An 18421-nucleotide genomic window follows, 5' to 3' on the forward strand; every position below is an offset into this window, starting at 1 on the left:
AAGGACACAGAAACATCAATTCCAAAGAGCACCTGCACCCCTATGTTTATAGCAGCACTGTTTACAATAGCTAAGCTTTGGAAACAACCCAAATGCCCAAAAGTAGATGACTGGATCAAGAAGATGTGGTACATATATACCATGGAATATTACTCAGCATTCAAAAAAGATAAACACATGCAATTTGCAGCAACATGGATGGCGCTGGAAGGGATCATGCTCAGCGAAATAAGCCAAAAAGAAAAAGAAAAATACCGGATGGTCTCACTCATAGCAGGAATCTAGAAAACTTAAATAAGGGACCAGGAAAATGAATATAAGAAAGTGAAAATCAAAATCAACAAAAAACTATGAACCAGAGACACTTTTAGGGGGGTGGGGGGCGGGAGGGGAAGGATTGGGGTCAGAATGGGGCGTTTGCAATTGTATGGGGGAATATAAAAATAAAATTTAAGATTAAAAAAAAAAAAAGAAAAATAAAACTGAAATAATGCCTAGAAAAAGAAGGGAAAAGGAATAATTTTGATAAAATAAATAGTATTTCCTGGGTGACTTATGAATGGATTCCTTTTTTGTCCTATTTTGCCTTACTTTTGCAAAGCATTCAAAATAAACTTGAATTCTTTTTATTGTGGAAAAAAATTATCTTACATTCTGAAAAAACAATGGTGGGTTTGACAGGTTATATTTGGGCCATACCTGTAAATACTCTATGAGATTGGGACCTCTCTTTCTGGGCTTCACTTTCTTCTTTTTTTATGAGTGAGTTGAAACAGGCACTAAGTCCTCCATCAGGTATATAGAAGGTTGTGAAAAAGCTGAGGAGGCCCTGGGGAAGTGAAAGACAAAGAGCAAATTTTGGTGGGCAGTAGAGCCTTGGTTCTTTGGGGTATCAAGCTGAGTAAAAGAGCCATTTGCTATGAGACCCATAGAGGTTCAGGCCGCAGGGAGACTGCAGGGTGTGGTGAAGAGAGTGTAAGCTTCAGAATCGATGGTCCTGGATTGCAATCCAGATACCACCTTCTTCTTACCCCTTGATTGTGGGTAAGTGCTTTCATCTGCCTCAGATTTCTGCCTCTGTTAAAGGAAGATGGTCCTATTTTCATCTTCTTGGCTTTGTCTTTGATTTAATAGATATTAGCATTTATAGACGTACCTGGGACAGTCTTTTGTCTGGGAATGTAGTAGGCAAATGACAAAAGTGGGGGAGAAGAACCTGACATAGAGGGGAAAACAAGAGGACCAGAACAAATTTAGAAATGTACATTGTAAAGGGGTAAAGAATGCTTGAGATTACCTAATCAAATCCTTTTTTTGTAGAGAAGAAAAATAAAGCCCAAGATTGATTCCCAGGGGAGGTGGTGACTGGGACAGTGTGGAAGCCCAGGGCATACCACAAGCCTCCAACAAACTCTACAATGTAATCCTCGCCTGATAGCAGTCAGATGAACTAGAATTTCCATTGCACATCCCTCTTAGACCACTCACTTTGGCTATTTTTGAGTGCTGCAAGCAGCAGAGAGTAGACACAAGCTCTTCAGGAAACTTGTCAGTACCAGATTTAATGCTTCTCTTCAATTCTGAATTTTACAAGGTATAAATACCGCATTTATGATCAGCTGAGCTTCATCCTGGAGCTTTTTGTTGTATTTCACTCTGATTCTTTCCAAGCTCAGACTCCACAGTCCCTGGAAAGTACATACTACCCAACGAGGAATTCTCTGTGTATTCATTTCATCCATGAGAAGTTTCCCCCATTGTCCTGGGTTGTAGCCTAGAGATTTACTCTCTAATAACTATATAATTTTCTGTCTCTTCCCAAGGAGAACAAATGTCCTTGTCATGGATGATTTGCCCAGTTTCTTTCAAGATTGTTTACCACTGGTTGGATGGCATTGCCTTGCTTCTCTGCTTAATTTCAGAGAAAAAAATTTCTTTTCACAATGCTGAAAATGAAGAGCTTGGAATGCCTCCTTTCACACTTTTAGTTTTTTGGTGTATAAAAGGAATTCAGCAATCTCTTGGGAGGTTTTGCTGACTGAGGGAGGAAAAGAAAAATCAAGGTCCTTCTAGAATCTTCTATTGCTCCTTGATCTGAACCTCTATAAAAAGCCTTCTTTACCTGCACACCACACCACTCCCTAACTTTGCAAAGGGGCCCTCCTGATAGGCCCTGGAGATCTGAAACCGGAAATAGCTATGCTGGAGAGGACTGTTTCCACTGGAGAATTCTTACTCCAGCCTCATTCAAAAAATAATGAACCTCCTGTGAGAAAATCTCTTAGGAAACTGCTAGCCTAGTTTCTTAAGATGTTATGGGGCATCCGGAGGGATGAAGGACTTTGTGACCCTGGAGACTGATGTTGGATCTATTTTTTCTCATATATCTCTTAGCATCAGGGTTAATTTCATGATGAAAGGAGCAATTTCTACCAAGCTCCTTCAACCCAAGGTCTAGAAAGCATAGAAGAAGTATTGACACGTTTTTGTGCTTTCCAACACAAAATGTGTTTTATAGAATCATTGCTGCTATAAAGAAATTCTTTGAAAATGAAGTATAAGAGAACTTTGTTTATAGAAATTCCTTTCTTCCCTCAGCTAAGGGCTCCTTGTTCATTTGCCATCTTTACTCCCTCCCTGACCTGCTTTGTTTATATGGCAAAGTCAATATTGTATTGCATTTAGTGACATTCACTATAGTAGGAATGATTGTAGGAAAGTTGTAAGTTGTAATTCCAAAGGCAATATGGTGGAATAGAAAGGCCTGCAATTCAGAGGAGCATCAGACTTCATAACTCAGGGCTCTGGTTTTGCTAGTGACTTCTCAGACTTCAGCATCACTAATTATATCTAAGAAAAATATTTTACATGTCGTTATATGTATGAGACATTTTAACACAGGCCCAGGCACAAGGCAATAAATTCTGGCCATAGTTGGCTTTAAAGTTTGTCTCACTGAACGTTTTCTTCCTTAATAGGTGTGGGTGGCAAGATGGTTGGACCCCCAAACAGAACAAGAGAGATGACTGCTGAAAGGGGACAGGGCATATGAAGAATGACACAGTGTTTGTTGGAGACTATAAGCTAGTCTTATAAGCTAGTCTTGTTCCTGGGGTCTTGCCTGTGGGTCAGTGTGTGAAGTACTAGAAATATAGTAGACTTCAGTAAGACAGATTTGGGCTTTAGGCTCTATTCTGTTGATTTTAGTTGTGCAAAATTATGTAAGTTACTTAGAAATATTTCTCTTACAGGTTTAGTAGACTGACCCATGTTTTCTGTGTTCTTCATGCCCACTGTACTTGATGCTGAGAAAACTAGACTAGAACACTGGAAACACTTCCATTCTCTGTGTGAAACAGACCCCGAAGAAGTAATTAAGGCAGCCGGAAGGTGTTGGCAGAAGCCTAATAAACCTTATGGGTGTGTTATTGGGAGTTGCTAACCTTCCTCACAATTGGACTCTTCTCTTCACAGATTAATACCAATAATTAGTCCCATTCAAGAGAATGGCTTTTATTGGTTCCTAGTTGTTGCTTTGGGATAAAAGATGACTATCTACTCTGAGAATAATTTATTGGAAGCTGTGTCTAGAGGTTCTTCAAATGAGCTCATAAATAAGTGAAAAATTCACTCTGTATCCTGTTTGTTTGATTTGTAGAAAGCCAGCCTCCTCCAAGCAATCTGATGGGAATGTATCTATGAACCCACAGAGTAATTTGGCACCCACAGAGTATTTTGGATATTGAATTTGTGTACGTGTGTGTGTGTGTGTGTGCATGTATTTTAGAGAGAAGGAATGTGTGTGATCATGAGTCTAAAGCCATGAATGTGAATTACGTCTCATTCACTTTAAGAGAGTTATCTTAAGAAGTAGCTGACATTGTATTTCCTTTTTCCTTTATTCATTTACTCAGTCACTCAATAATTGTTGGTGATGAGTCACATACTATGTGGGGGATGATGTTGAACAATCCAGAGTCTTGCCCTCAGATCTTATGGATTGTGCTCTCCTTGTGGTCAGCAGAATAACCCCCTCATCCCCTCATATCCCAGATGTTCATGTTGTAATCCCTAGAACCTGTGACTGTATTGCCTTATATGACAGTAGGAGACTTTGAGATGTGATTAAGTTAAGAATCCTGCAATACGGAGATTTTCTTAGAATCTCTGGGTGAGTCCAACATAACTACAAGTGTTCCTATAAGGAAAAGTGGGAGGTCAGAGAGTCCAAAAAGGAGATGAGACAACAGAACAGATGGGAAGGGGACTGAGCCAAGGATCATGGGCAGCCTCTTCAAGCTGGAATTTTCCCCTGGAGTCCCATAAGGAACACAATCTTCCTGACATTGACTTTGGTCCACAAGATTTCTGAAATCTCCAAAATTTTATAATACACTTGTGATTTTAAGTCAATAGGTTGTGGTTATTCAGCAGCAATACAAAACTCATAAACTTATCTTTTTGCTTACTTACTTTTAAGTTGAGGGTTTGCTTCATTGTAAGTTTTGTCTGGTTGGTTCAGGAACCAGGTAAGTTTGAAGTTTTTCCAAAAGACAGAATTGATTTTGTTCCTGCTTGCGCGATGTCATCAGATATGTGCTTGAAATTTCCCTGGACTGTAGCTCATATTTAGCGCATCTCTGTTTTCTCAGTACATTGAAACTCCAACACTCAATATAGGAGATATCCTACAGTTGGTGCAAGCCCTTCCTGCAAATAGGGAGACTCAAAGGAAAGGTGGTTTCTCTGTTGCTTAGTAAATTCACTGATGTGTAACCACTTTATGTAACTGCTTTGCGTACAGGGAAAATGTTTACTACCCAGTAATGGTGGTTTAGTCACATGCTCTGTGCACTAAACTACATATAAGATACAATTTTCTGAGACCCAGATAAAAGGACATAACATTTCTGTTCAGGAGTCTTTCTTAACTTTAAAGAGAAAATCTTTGGCAATTCTAAACTCTCAATATTTACCTATCTCTGTGCCCATCTGACACAGTCATTTCCTCTTGAGAATTTTCCAATCCAAGTGATATTTTCCCAGCTTTCAGACTTCATTCTGTGGCCTTCTGCTCCAGTCTGCTGGGCAGAGAGAGGTCAGGGTGAAGTTTGAAGGCAGAAATAGCTACCAGTCTTAGAAGAAAGAGCAGTGAACACGAAAATAGGAACTTCATGTTCTCTGCCTTCTTGACCTGAGATCAGACAACTGATTCTTCCCTTTATTCAATTTTTAAAGATCTTCTAAAAGTGAATATATTTTTTAAAAAGAAAATAATTTCCAAGCTTCTAGCAGAACGTGGCAACTTTGTGTTAGGAATGAAATCTAAGGATTGAAAAGTCCAAGCTGTTTAAAATGGCTGTCAAGGCCTTTCCCTGTCAGTCTCATCTTTCATCATTTTGCTTTCTAGTCTTCCAACTGTTTTAAATTGATCAGGCCTTCAAACATTCTGAGTCTCCTGCATCCTAATCTGTACCTGACTCAGTCTGAACCTTGCTTTCTGCCCCCCGACCCCAATCTTGGCTTTGCTGACTCCTATACAACCTTCAGCTGAGACTTTGTTTCGTCAGGTTAGCTCTTTCCATCCCACGTCATTCTGAAACACAGCTCCTCTGCACTGTATTATTGAATGCCCACTGGCCTGCCTTCCTCTTACACTGGACCAGACAATAAGTTCCAAGAGAGTGTGTGGCACCTTGTATGTGTATTTTCTATTCATTGTTTGCCTCACCTTGCCTGGCACCTCTTTCTAACAGACTGGCACTCTGCCCACAGCCCAAATCTTCCTCAGTCAGCCTTTTATGTGCCACCATTTGTTTTAATTGCACAGTTGTACTTGACCGAGCAAACGGTGGATGGGTACCTGTCATCACACAGTCCAGAGATTTTAAGCACTTCCGTTCATTCCTGCAGTGGCCACTGAGCCTTGGCAATAGGCAGTTTAAATTCTGGACAACGAGTTTTCAAATCGCTTCAGTGCCTACATTTTGAGAGTGGTGGAAAAAACCCGACCTCTTGATAATTAGATGGAATCAGTTTTCATAACTCGACTTTATGCATTAGAATGGTTAGCAAACTTCATTATCAGCAGCTTGATGAGAAAGCTTTTAGCTTCCAATAAAGATCTTGTGAGTAATTTCGATTTGCAACTAAACTCCATCCATTCCACACAGCACAGGTTCTTAGACAGGGTGGTCTAATGGTTTCATCACTATAAATAATTTCAAAGTAGGTACAGGAACAAGCTTACAATTAGCATCTTGCCCGTGTTCGTTTGATCCAGAGAAAGGACAGCTGCTGGCCACAGTTGAAAGCAACCACTGTGAACCCCTGTAACCCAGGAAGCCAGCACCTGCTGAGCTTGTAAAGTGATATCTTTTCTTTTGCTCTGTATACCTGGCACATTGCCGGTATCTAAAAGATTTTACGAATTAAGGGGAATGTATCTTTAAGAAATTTCCAGAAAGGACATATGACATTATCTGAGAAGAACTCAAAGCATCCTGGGCTTCCCCTTGAAGAACTCTTATAAATTCCTCCTTTAAAAATGTGTTTTTAACCCACCATAACCTGAAAGCTCCATCAAGGCAGCGATCATTTCTATTTTGCCACTGAATCCCCAGCACACCAAGCAGACATGCCATAAATAATTGTTGGATGGACAGATGAATGACAAGGAAGAGGATCTTCCATGGTGATCTTTAAAAAAGCATTTTTGATTTTGGCATCTCATCCTAACTATGTTCTGACTTAGAATTCTATAACTTGTTTGGAAAATTGCTTTGCATCCTGTTTCAGTTACTATTAGCTGCACAATAAGCCACCCCAGAACTGATGACTTATCCCTCAGCAACATTTATGTTGCTCACAAATCTGCAGTCTGAACAGGGCTCAGTGGAGAAAGCTCATTTCTGCTCTACTTGGTGTGGGATGGGGCAGCTGGGAGGATGGAGTGAATCATTTAAAATCTGCTTCTAGCCCAGACTGGGAATCTTGAACTGCTGTGCTGGCCACCCGGGGCTCCTCAGATGTTTCCCTCCAGCTCTGCGGGGCTGCTTCATGAATCTCACCAATGCTGTGGCTTCTTGCACAAAGGCCCAGGGCTGCAAAGGTGCATGTTCTATTTCTTTCTTTCTTTTTTTTTTTTTTAAAAAAAACAAAACTAAATGATCTTTTTTCAAGTATTCTCACAAATCATCAGAAATACAAATTGAGGGTTTAGAACGTGTCAGACACTGTGAGAATTATTTCCATTCTACAGATCAGAACACAAGGCTTACGTCTCCAAGTTGATTATTCCAAAATGATGTTTGTGGCATTATAGGTCCCATTTCTGTCCAAATACTTAGTGAGGATTTACCATTAGTAAACAGAGATAATTCAGTATATAGCCCAGTGGTCACGAATTCTTCAATCAGTTTTCCCAAACTCTGCCGAGAAACTTTTTTTTATTATAGATTGATTTTTTTTTATAAGATTTATTTATACATGCACAGGGTACAGTCAGAAGCGCGGGAGGGTGAGAGAATTCACCAGAGCCAGAGCAGGGAGCAGAACAGGCAGAAGGACCGAAGTACACTGCTGAGGGGAGCAGTGGGCGGCAGGAGAGGTCTGCGCTCCACGTGGGACCCTCCTCTGGTGGCCGGGGATCAAACCGGCGCTGCAGAGGCTGTGGGCAGCTTCTCAACCCAGCGCTCAACCGCTGCGCCACCAGGTAGGCCCATATTATAGATTGATTTTTGATGCCTTATTTATCCATCTTTTCAGAAGACACATTTGCGTGGCATTTATACACTTTATTTTTTCCAGGCTCCCATTCATATGAGCATTATAATAAATACCTGGCAATTGAGATTCTCTTTTTTTCAAACATTCCCATTTTGTATATTAAATACAGTTTTGCATCTGCATGATTCCTTTTCCTTATTATTACTCTTTTTTTTATTAGTTTAAGTTTCAGGTGTACAGTTTCTCACCACAGCCATTGTATATATCACACCACACTCACTAAATATCCAGTCACCTTACAAGAAGTAAGTGTTTTAAGGAGAGAGAAAAAGTCAAGTACAAGTTGCTTTGCTTTTTATGTGTTGCCTCATAAATCTCACTGTGTCACTTCTGCTGCATTTTGTCCCTTTGACCAAGTCACTTAGGCTCATAAGCAAGGGAGAGATTGGATTAGACTCCACATTTTGTGAGAGATGTATTAATAAATTTGCAAGTATGTTTTAAAATCCTCACTCACCCAATCAGTGTTCAGGAAGTTTTGCAAAGATAATATAGTCAAAACAAGTAAAATTCAGAATTGGACACATTCTGAATGAGACAGGATTTCTGCAGAAAAGTAAAAATAGAATGTCACTGTCACTTCTTACATACAGGGATGAAGATGAGGAGTTTGAATGAGCACTTATCTCACTCCTATATAAGGTAAAGCATTGTATTGCCTCCATAGGGTAGAATTTCAGGGTGCATTTTGTCCTTTGAATAGGTGTGTTAAGAAGAAAGTGACAGTCCCAAAACAGAGGTGCTTGTGGTAGCCCACTATGACTTAATACCTTAATTCCTTGACTGGCAAATATGGAATTTTCTGATTGGCACCAATGAGGTCATGTTTTTCGTTCTCCAAAGGAGCATGAGATAATCTGTCACAAGATCTGTTTCATTCCTCCAGGGTAGGTTACCTAAGCCTGAAATAATTCCTTTATTTTCCCCTCTTTCTGCCTAAACTAACTTTTATTTTGTTCAGCTCTTCTGAATACCTTTCTACTTGCTAGATGGAGTGTTCCCCGATTCACGAACCATTTCATGAAGTCAATTACATCTTTAAAATTAATTAGGGTTTTTGTTATTTAACATGGAAGGCGGTATCACAGTCAATGTCAACTTAGGCATTAGAGGCACCTTCCTAATTTCCCCATCCTCTGCTCAGCTCCTGGGCTAGGTTTCAGGAGGACTGTTTTGTGACTTTCCCCTGAAGCTCCAGTTACATTTTCCAGAACTTTTCTTCCCCAGCAACTGCCAAAATTGTCTAAAATATCATTTCTACAACAAACCTCATAATAAATGTTCTCTTTTATAATAATGGCAGTGCTTGTTAGGTGGTTAAATTCTGACTGACAGAGAAGAAGTCAACATCACATTACTTTATATAGAACTTCTCATTTTTTTTTTTTACTAAATACAGCTTGAATAGTTGTTTAGTACTTACACCATGAAGGCACAGCTTTATCTAGATGGCAGCTGTAATCCTTGCACATAGGACCTTTTAAAACCTAATGGTGCTCCCAGAATACTGTGCATTGCCCTCTATCAAAACATTACTCAAAGTGGATCATATCAAGTTAATAATATGTAGCACAGCATGTATTTTCCTTCTGCTGGACCAGAGGTTGGCAAACATTTTCTGAAACTTTTTTTAGACTTTGAGGATCTTTGTTGCCAAAACTCAAATATGCCATGACAGTGCAGGAAGCCATAGATCATTCATGGTTGAATGAGAGAGACTGGATTCCAATGAAACCTTATGCACAAACACAGGCTGTGGACAGGATTTAATCTGCGGGTCTTAGTTTATCAACCGATGCTCAGAAGCTAATATACTTTCTGTAAATGTTGACCTGGAGGAGAAAAAATGCTGCATCATGGAAATAATGATTTTCTGAAACCCCACAGAGGCTGAAACAAGCAAATGTGTAAAGAAAACACAAATGATCTGCCTAAAGGACAGAATGTACAACGGGAAAGATGTCAGAGGACCCAGAGTAGGAGAGAAGGGGAGAGGCTGATATCAAAGAATCTGAGATTTAAGTGAAATCAAGCATTTGTGATGAGAGAGAGAGAGAGAGAGAGAGAGAGAGAGAGAGAGAGAGAGAGAGATGTGTTGCAGAAGACATGTTTATTTCATAAAGTGGAGGGCAAGCAATGCCATGTTTTTTTCCATGAATCTGGAGATACGAAACCTAACTCAGGCCACCACCTGCTAAAGTTGCAAGGAAGACAGTACCAGTCATTTGTGTGTATATGTGGGTGAGGGTGGTGGAGCCTCCTTTTCTGGTTAGAGATTCCTGGTTTATGCAGTCCAGGACAATGACAGGTTTCATCTGTCTGAATTATCCCTACTGCAGGATAATTGCTGAGGTCCGCATAGCACTGGGGCCTTAGGTTCTCCATCATTCCTGCACCTCAGAGGTTCTGACTTTGAGTTCAACTCAGGCTTAAGGAATCTTACTTGATGACCCTCAAAGCATCACAGCCTCAAGGTCCGCTTCTCTGCACTTTTGGAAAACCTAACTCGTAATGAAGTAGTTGTCTCTTAACTGTTCTGCTCTTATCTGCTCTGGCTAGCTGGTTGAGTATTTATGGCCTTTATTTAGAATGAGTCTCCCCTGAAGGTTCTATCCTGGGCAAGGCCTTTGGAATCACCTAGTCTGATTTGGGGCTGTATACAGGACCCTCACATACCTCCTCTCAGGCAGCTTTCCTTTTTAGTCCTGGAACAAAGGTCTCCCTCCCCATTACCAAAGGGGTAAATACCATTGATTCCTTCCAATATACACAAGGAAATATCTCAACATATTATTATGCTACAGTAAATTCTTCACAATTATCATGTTACACATATACAATACTTCTTGCTGTTAAAAGAAATTCTTGAGAATCAAATGAAAGAGTATGTGGGAAATTTTGCTTTCTTTTATTTCTTTACTGTTTGTAGGACACGGATGTTAAAAAAGCCTCACATTTCCTGGATGAAGATGATGTTCTCACTTTAAACAAGGACAGAGCAAAGGATTTTAAGGATGAGAGGAGTTACAAAGCAAATGTCTCCTCTTGCAGATCTGTGAGTTTGCTGAATAGGTTTTTTTTTTCCCTGAACTTCTAAATTTGGTGAGTTTCTTCTAAGTCCCTGAAAATAGGTCAGCTGTTTGCAGAGTATTTAAAGAACCACAAGGAATGTTTCTAAGTTGTGATCATCTCCTCCAAAAGGGAAATGGGGAGGATTAAGGAACTGCTGAGCTTACCCCACAGGTGTGTGATTCACCTGCCTTATTCCTAAAATTCCTGATACAACAGAGCCTACATGGGATACAACGACTGAAGCAGACCCTGCTACAGTCTGCATGTTCTCTAAATCTGGGAGTGCAGAATAACATTGAAGAACATGGGTGTTAGAGGAAGATTTCCTTCTAGCTTATCCCTTTATTAGCTGTGTGGACTTCATGCCTGGGACTCACTGTTCTTAAACCTCAGGTTCCTTGTCCCTAAATGGAGATAATGGTACCTCTCTGATAGGGTATTGTGGCATCGTGGTTAAGAACATGACACGGAGTTAGACTACCCACCTCCTGTTAGTTCTGTGCCAACTTGGGCAACTTCTTTACCCTCTCCAGGCAGAGTTTACCTACGTAGAGAACAGAGCCAACAACAGGACCAAGCTAGGGCTGCTTTAAAAATGCTATACATTGAGAGAAGGAAAGTATTTAGGACAGTTCCTGGTGCCAAGTAGAGCTCAGTAATGTTAGTTTTTTATGTTAGTATCAGAAGCAGGGGTGAAATTGGGGGTACTAATATCAAAGAGCTTCATGGTGGATGCGGAGGAAGTGCAAGGTGCAAGACACTCTTTCCTGGCATCTGTTCTTTGCTGGAATGGATATCTATATTCACTTGTTGACTGATACTCAGAATCCAGTCATTGAAAAATAGATTCATTTGTCTCAGACTGTATGTTTTGGTCATTTTTGGTTACATAAATACTACCCCTTCCCAAATTAGTGACTTAAAATAACAAGCACCATTCACTATTTTTCTTGATTCTTTGGGCTGATTGGGCAGTTTTGCTTCAAGTGGTGCTGGGGGACCTGCAGTCATCTGGGTCCCTGGGGGGGCATGTGCAAGGCATTTCCCTCACGTGGTGCCAGGAGGGTGCTGATTGCAGGTTGGGAGGGCAGCTAGGTTGCCTGGCTATCTGGATTGCCCTCTTCATAGCCCCTCTTTGTGGTTTGGGTGCTCACAGCATGTATCTGCATTCCAAGTTGCTAGTCCTGTGAGATATTGACTGAGAAGTTCCAGCTGTCACTTTGGCAACCTCTGTGATTCCAACCAGTTGTAGGACCAATCCAAATTTAAATAGAGGGGAAATAGACTCCATTTCTTGATGTGAGGAGCATGACAGGGGGACAAGAACCACATAGCCATCTTTGGAGACTAGCTATTTCTATTGCTGTCTATTGTGTGAAATAAATTACCCCCATCACCACAGGTTAGAACAAAGAGTATTCATTATCTTGCATGGTTTCTGAGGGTCTGGTTCTGGAAATGGCTGGAAATGGCTAAGCCCAGGGGCTCTATTTCAATCTCTTAGGTTGCCTGGTCAAGCTATAAGCTGGTACTTCCATTTCTGAAGGAGCTGGAGTATCTGCTTGGCTGCTCACTCATGGTTGTTGGCAGGAGGGTTCAGTTCTGGCTGCATGGTGCTTTCCACAGGGCTGCTCATGGCAGGGTCTGCCAGTAAGAATGGTCTAAGAAAAGAGAGAGGGAGGGAAAGGGGAGAAGGAGAGGAAGAAGCAAAGCAAGGAAGTGAGAGTGTCTTTCTCTGTCTCTGTCTCTCTCTGTCTCTCTGTCTCTCTCTGTCTCTCTCTCTCTCTCTCTCTCTCTCTCTCTCTCACACACACACACACAGAGTGATCGCCATCATTTTATTCCCAATCTTGGAAGTGGCAGACTGTCCACTCCTGCTATATGCTCTTGGTCATAGGGACCAAACCTGGTACAGTGTGGTAGGCACTACAAAAGGATCACTGGGGGAAATTCAGAGGTTCCTTACCCCACTAACAGTGGAGCCTAGTATGAGAAGCTTCTTGGGATCTTGTTAAATATGCAGATTTCTTGGCTGAGATTCTGGCATGGACCACACTTTGGAAGACCTTGACTATATCAAGACTTAATCTGAAGTCAGTCTAATGTGCCAAGGGCAACTAGTGCTCTGCTGTGAGCACACATTTACACTTTAGTGTGAGAGAGCCTTTCTCCTCTGCCTCTCAGCAGGTTTTGATGCTTACTGAACAGGGTGATCACACATCCCTGAGTTGTTTGGAGCTGATGCCACTGATAGGTACTTGGTTTGGGTTTGGGCTTTTCAGTGAATTCGCCCTATTTTTTTAAATACTCAATTTTTTATTGTATTTGTGATAATTTCATTTTTAAAATTTAAATTTTTTAATTTTTTATTTTTTAATAATTAAAAAAAAGATTTATTTATTTATTTATTTATACAGCACTGGGGTACAGTCAGAAGCACGGGAGGGTGAGAGAATTCACCAGAGCCAGAGCGGGGAGCAGAACAGGCAGACTGAAAAAGTGCACTGCTGAGGGGAGCAGCGGGTGGCAGGAGAGGTCTGCGCACCATGTGGGATCCTCGTCCGACAGTTGGGGATAGAACCGGTGCTGCAGAGACTATGGGCAGCCTCGCAACCCAGTGCTCAACCGCTGTGCCACCGGGGAGGCCCTATTTTATGTATTTTTTACATCATTTTTCATTTTTACACATTGTATGCATTTTCATCTTGGTTATAGTCCCCATACAATTCCCAGCACCCTTGTTTTGATCCTACTCCCTCCCCGCCCCCCATAGTGTGTCTCTGGTCTCACTCATAGTAGGAATTTAGAAAACCTAAATAAGGGGCCAGGAAAAAGACTTATTATAATAAAGTAAAAATCAAACTCTCCCTATTTTTGATTCTCCCTAAGTGGCAGATCCCTGCTACTGATTAGCATGTATGTTCTCAAGGTCAGAGTTCACATTATTGTCTACTTACATGCAGATTATGGAATTATGTCCATGATGTCACCTGTGGAATTATGTCCATGATGTCACTTCCATGGATTTCATGGCATTCCCTCTAAGACACCAAGTTCCCACTTTTCTGGTTTGACCTACCACCATGGGGAAGCCTCACAAATGCATTTGGTTTTGTCCCTTCCTCCCTTCCTCCCTCTCACTTTCCTCCTTTCCATCCCTCCCTTTTATTGAGCACAGTGTCTCTGTAGGAGTGACTTTTGGGATGTCTGCTTTGCTCATGTTTCCCTCTTCTCTTTTGCCCCTCTCCACTGGTCCCACTGATTGAACCTTGTAGGCTCAGCCTTCTGAACTTAGCAAACTGGATCACTGTGCACACCTGACTGCTCAGTGCAATCTCATTCCTTCCCTGGAACTTGGAATTGGGACCCAAAGGGAGACAACAAAGGATTAAAAAAATTCCTTTTTTTATGTGATTGGATTCCCGCCCTGTTGGTGCAGAAATTGTGGGGGACTGAGTCCCTTCAGTGCCACTCTGCCCTTTCTCTGTGTATGCTGATAACAGAAAAAGCCATTTTTTAGTGATGAAAGAGCAAAGCAGATGTTGGGGTGAATTGGTGATAGAACATAGGTGAGCATGACCTTCGGGTTCTACATGGCTTTCCATTTCTTACGTTGGTCTCTCCCCAATCTTGCTTGGATTCCATGAGAGTCTCATATATGCTTTTATTATGCATCCCAACTCCCCATTCTTTCGATCTCAAGGTAGCCACACAGATAATGTTACTTGGTTATTGAAACAGTCCGTCTCTGTAGAGATGGAGACTGAACTGGTGAGTTCAGACATTGGAAGAGCAGGCTCTTGCTCAGGTTACCTGTAGAGCAATGAAGTGTGGGCATTCTCTTTCCACCTCTCAAAGAGTTCAGAGGACAGGTGAAACTGGGCTCTGAAGGATGGCAGACAAGGTTCTAATGTAGTGTGGCCAGACTAATGGGTAAAGGCATAGGAGAGGGCAGCCCCAGAAGCTGTATAAGCGGTTGCAGAAAAGACAATGGCTTCTTATGTCATGTTAAAAATAATACAGTATTTTTCCAAAAGAGAAACGAAGAGAATCTAAAAGCATATTTTGTAAACAATTGGCCTGGAATATCTCCTCATTATGGATTTGTTTGCTCTGCTCTATAACAGAACTGTTCCTAGTAAATGTGTTTGGAATTCAAATGCCTATCACATATACCTTCTACACAGCTCGGCCTATGCTTTAGAGTAAGCTATTGGAAACTACCCGTAATCCTTCATTCTGGTTGCAATATTTTTGTGGCTTGTGAGAGGCATTAAAGAAAGGAGACTTCACACATCATGTTGGGCTCAGGCAGATGTTAATTAGAGACAAAAGCAATCTGTGTCTGCTCTAACGGCAGTGGAAGACTCAGTATGCACTGTGTGTTTTACTCATACACAGTGCATTGAAGGTAGATTTCTGTTATTTTTTTGTATTCTTTTTCTTTCACAGCTACGGTTCTATGCTTTTCCTAGGGATTCTGACTCTCTCAATTTCCTCAGGCATTTGACTTTTTTTCTATATAGTTGCTATTGCATTTGAAATTTAATTCTTTTCTGCATCTAAGTTTTGTTTGTTTTTGTATCCTGTAACTACACCTCTCTCATTTTCTTCCTGGTGGGCAGATTCAACCATGGATAATCTAGCAGTTGGCAGCCCAATGATAGGGTCACATGAACACTTAGTTTTTTACTTTCCTCATATTGCCAATCTTATAAGCTTTCCCTGTTCACTAGTATGTTCAATGATGATGACTCAGAGTGGGAGGGGAAAAAAGAACTCAGTTAAATTTTGGTGATTTTCAAGCAACTTGATGAAAGTTTAGTTGAGGATAATTTGAAACTCCTAGCTTAAGTAAGAGCTTTGAAGGCTAGAAGAGCTGACTTTCCTGGATGTGCCTGAGAGGCAGAGAAGGGAAGGCACTCCATGATCTGAGGACAAGCCCAGGTTTCACTGCCACTTGTGTTTTGAATGTGTCTAGAAAAAGCTGGGGCCTAGGGTTCTTTTTCGAGTCTTAGCAAGTAGTAAAAGAAGTATTTTTCTTAACAACATGTGCCTAGTGGAGACTTCTAGATTAGTGTTTTATGGGATTGCTTGCTTCTCTTTGGGGGGTTTAGCACAGTCAGAGGATTCCCCCTTCTTCATTGAGAGGTAGAGGTAGGTAGAATAAATATCAGGCCCACGGGTGTACCTTCTAGTCTTGCTTTGTTATCACAAGTTATGTGAAAACAATAGATAATACAAATCACATCCATTATAGCAGAAGCAATACAATGGTAAAAACAGACTGAAGTTTCACTGTGCCAGCCATTTTACTTACCTGTTACACTTTGTTCTCACGAAAACCTGTGTGAATCACAAAATATATTACCTCTGTTGTATTACCTCTCTCTTACAACAGTAAGAGAGAAATAGCTGAGTTTGTCCAAAGTTCCACAGTTGGAAGTGGCATGAGTCCAACTCTTCTCAGCCACACAGTCTACTTTCTCCCCACATGCAATTTCCTGGTCTCTCTGGGCCTTGGTTTCTTCTTACAAAAGGAATACTCATGCTCTCTTTGCCACCTTCCTGCTGCTACTGGAGAGGAGCAAATAAGAGTGTGAAAGGAGCAATGTTTGGATGCTGTAAAGCATAAAGTAGTAGAAAAAGACAATTATTTGGATGGACCTGCTGCTGAGAGGGAAGGAGGGAAGGGGAGAGAGAGAGAGAGAGACAGAAAGAGAGAGAGAGAGAGAGAGAGAGAGAGAGAGAGAAAGAGAGAGAACCTGAGTGAGCAAGAACAAGCAGGCTCCCTAGAGGGAGAATTAGAGTTTGACCTTCAGCAAAAGGGCTGCCATCACTGAGCTGAAGCCCAAGCTGGGACTCTGGGTCCCTTTTTCCACAGCTGTCAGATGGCAGGGCAGGGGACAGACGCCAAGCTGCGCATCCAGGCATGACTTGCCACTCATGCCCGCTTCACCAGAGGCTCTGGGCAGATTCACTGGGACTCTGACCTTTGGAATGTAAAACACTTGTCAGGTTGCCAAGTGCCAGCGAGCCAGGATGGATGCAGGCAGGGAAGACCATTTCTGTGACTCTTCCAGGGCTGTGTGGACTCTGGACCCTGAGCTGAAGAGAAATGGCTCAGCTCAGCGTGTTCTTCTGAGCTCCACCTCTACCTGGACGTGGGAATCTTCCTAGTCTCTGGTTGGTGTTTCTCAAGTTTTAAAAACCATGCCTCCATTTTTACTATTGTGGTGCTTTCTGTAATTTGTATAATAATTTGTTATATATTGTTTGGTTTTGGCCCCCAAAATTGTGTTGTTTATTTGAGTAAGCATTTCCAATTATGCCTTCCAATTCTGATCAGTCTTTCTAAGACTAGGACTTTGCATCTTTGTTGTTTAAATATTTCTAGGTGGGCAGATGGTGAAATGACTGTCCATCTCTCCCACCCAGAATGACACTCCCCTTTGCCAGGGACTTTGCTCCCGCTTTAACTTTCCATCCGTAGATGGAGTCAATTTTTCCACCTAAAGTCTGGACCTGGCATTGTGACCTGCTCTGGTAGAAGGGACATAAAGAGATGCGATCCAGGTAGAAGCTTGGAAAGGGTGTGTGTACTGTTTGGTTCTGCTTCTTAGGACTCCTTTGTCACCATGTGCAGAAGCCCCGACCAGCCCTCTAGAAGGTGAGAAAACATGGGGAGCAAACACAGAGGAGGCCCCTGCACTAAGTATTCTACCAACCAACAGGCATGTGAGCAAAGCCACTCTGAGTCATTCCAGCTCTTATGAGAAAATACTAGACCCGAGTGGCTTAAAAATGACAGAAATTTATTTTGCGCTGGCCTTACTGCTAGGAAAGCCGAGATCACGGGATCTGCAGATTCAGAATCTGGTGAGACCCTCATTCAGGGTCTTCTCCCTGATGATCTTGGTCTTCTCCCCATGTTGTCCATGGCAGACAGAGTGAGGGAGCTCTCTTGGATTTTGTGCTGTGATTTGTAATAGTTTCACATTTTATCTTTGTCCTATTCTTGGCACAGCACTTTTAAAACCCTTGGTATTTCTGAAGTGGTAAGAGCCATAAAGGTATCTTTTGTTATGTTAGTGAGGCAACTTTTTATGGAAATTCCTAAGGATGCAAGGAGAACCAGCCATGTGATTAGAATTAAGAATGGGGCTCAGAGATCTCTCAGGTTGATGAGCAAGAAAACACCCATGTGCTGGGAGGGTGGTGCACCCAAAACTCAGTGGTAACAGATCTTGTGCTCACATTGCCCCCAGACCTTACTCTATATACCTCCTTTTCTGGCTGTTCATTCATATCCATAATACTCTTTGAAATAAACTGATAACCTAGTAAGTACTCTGTTTTCCTGAGTTCTGTGAGTTTCCCTAACAGATTAGTTGAACCCAAAGAGCAGGTCATGGGAGCATTGACCTTTTGGTCAGATGCAAGGTAACAACCTGGACTTGAGATTGGCCTCTGAAGTGGGGGCTGGGGGTACAGTCTTGTAGGACCAAGCCCTTGAACTGTGGCCTCTGATGCTGATTCCAGGGAGTAAGGTCAATATCAA

At 41.6% G+C, this 18421-nt stretch overlaps 1 long non-coding RNA gene across 2 annotated transcripts in view; it reads left to right on the forward strand.

The window, feature by feature from the left end:
- Positions 1–18421, forward strand: part of LOC119236391 (uncharacterized) — a 119759-nt gene that overhangs the window by 49455 nt on the left and 51883 nt on the right. For both annotated transcript variants that reach the window (XR_008550156.1, XR_005123045.2), the window contains exon 3: positions 10718–10843. This is a non-coding gene — a long non-coding RNA (uncharacterized LOC119236391). The remainder of the gene's footprint in view (positions 1–10717; positions 10844–18421) is intronic.

This window comes from Talpa occidentalis, unplaced genomic scaffold (genome assembly GCF_014898055.3).
Source record: "Talpa occidentalis isolate TD23 unplaced genomic scaffold, MPIMG_talOcc4v2.1 talOcc4.9, whole genome shotgun sequence".
NCBI lineage: Eukaryota > Metazoa > Chordata > Mammalia > Eulipotyphla > Talpidae > Talpa > Talpa occidentalis.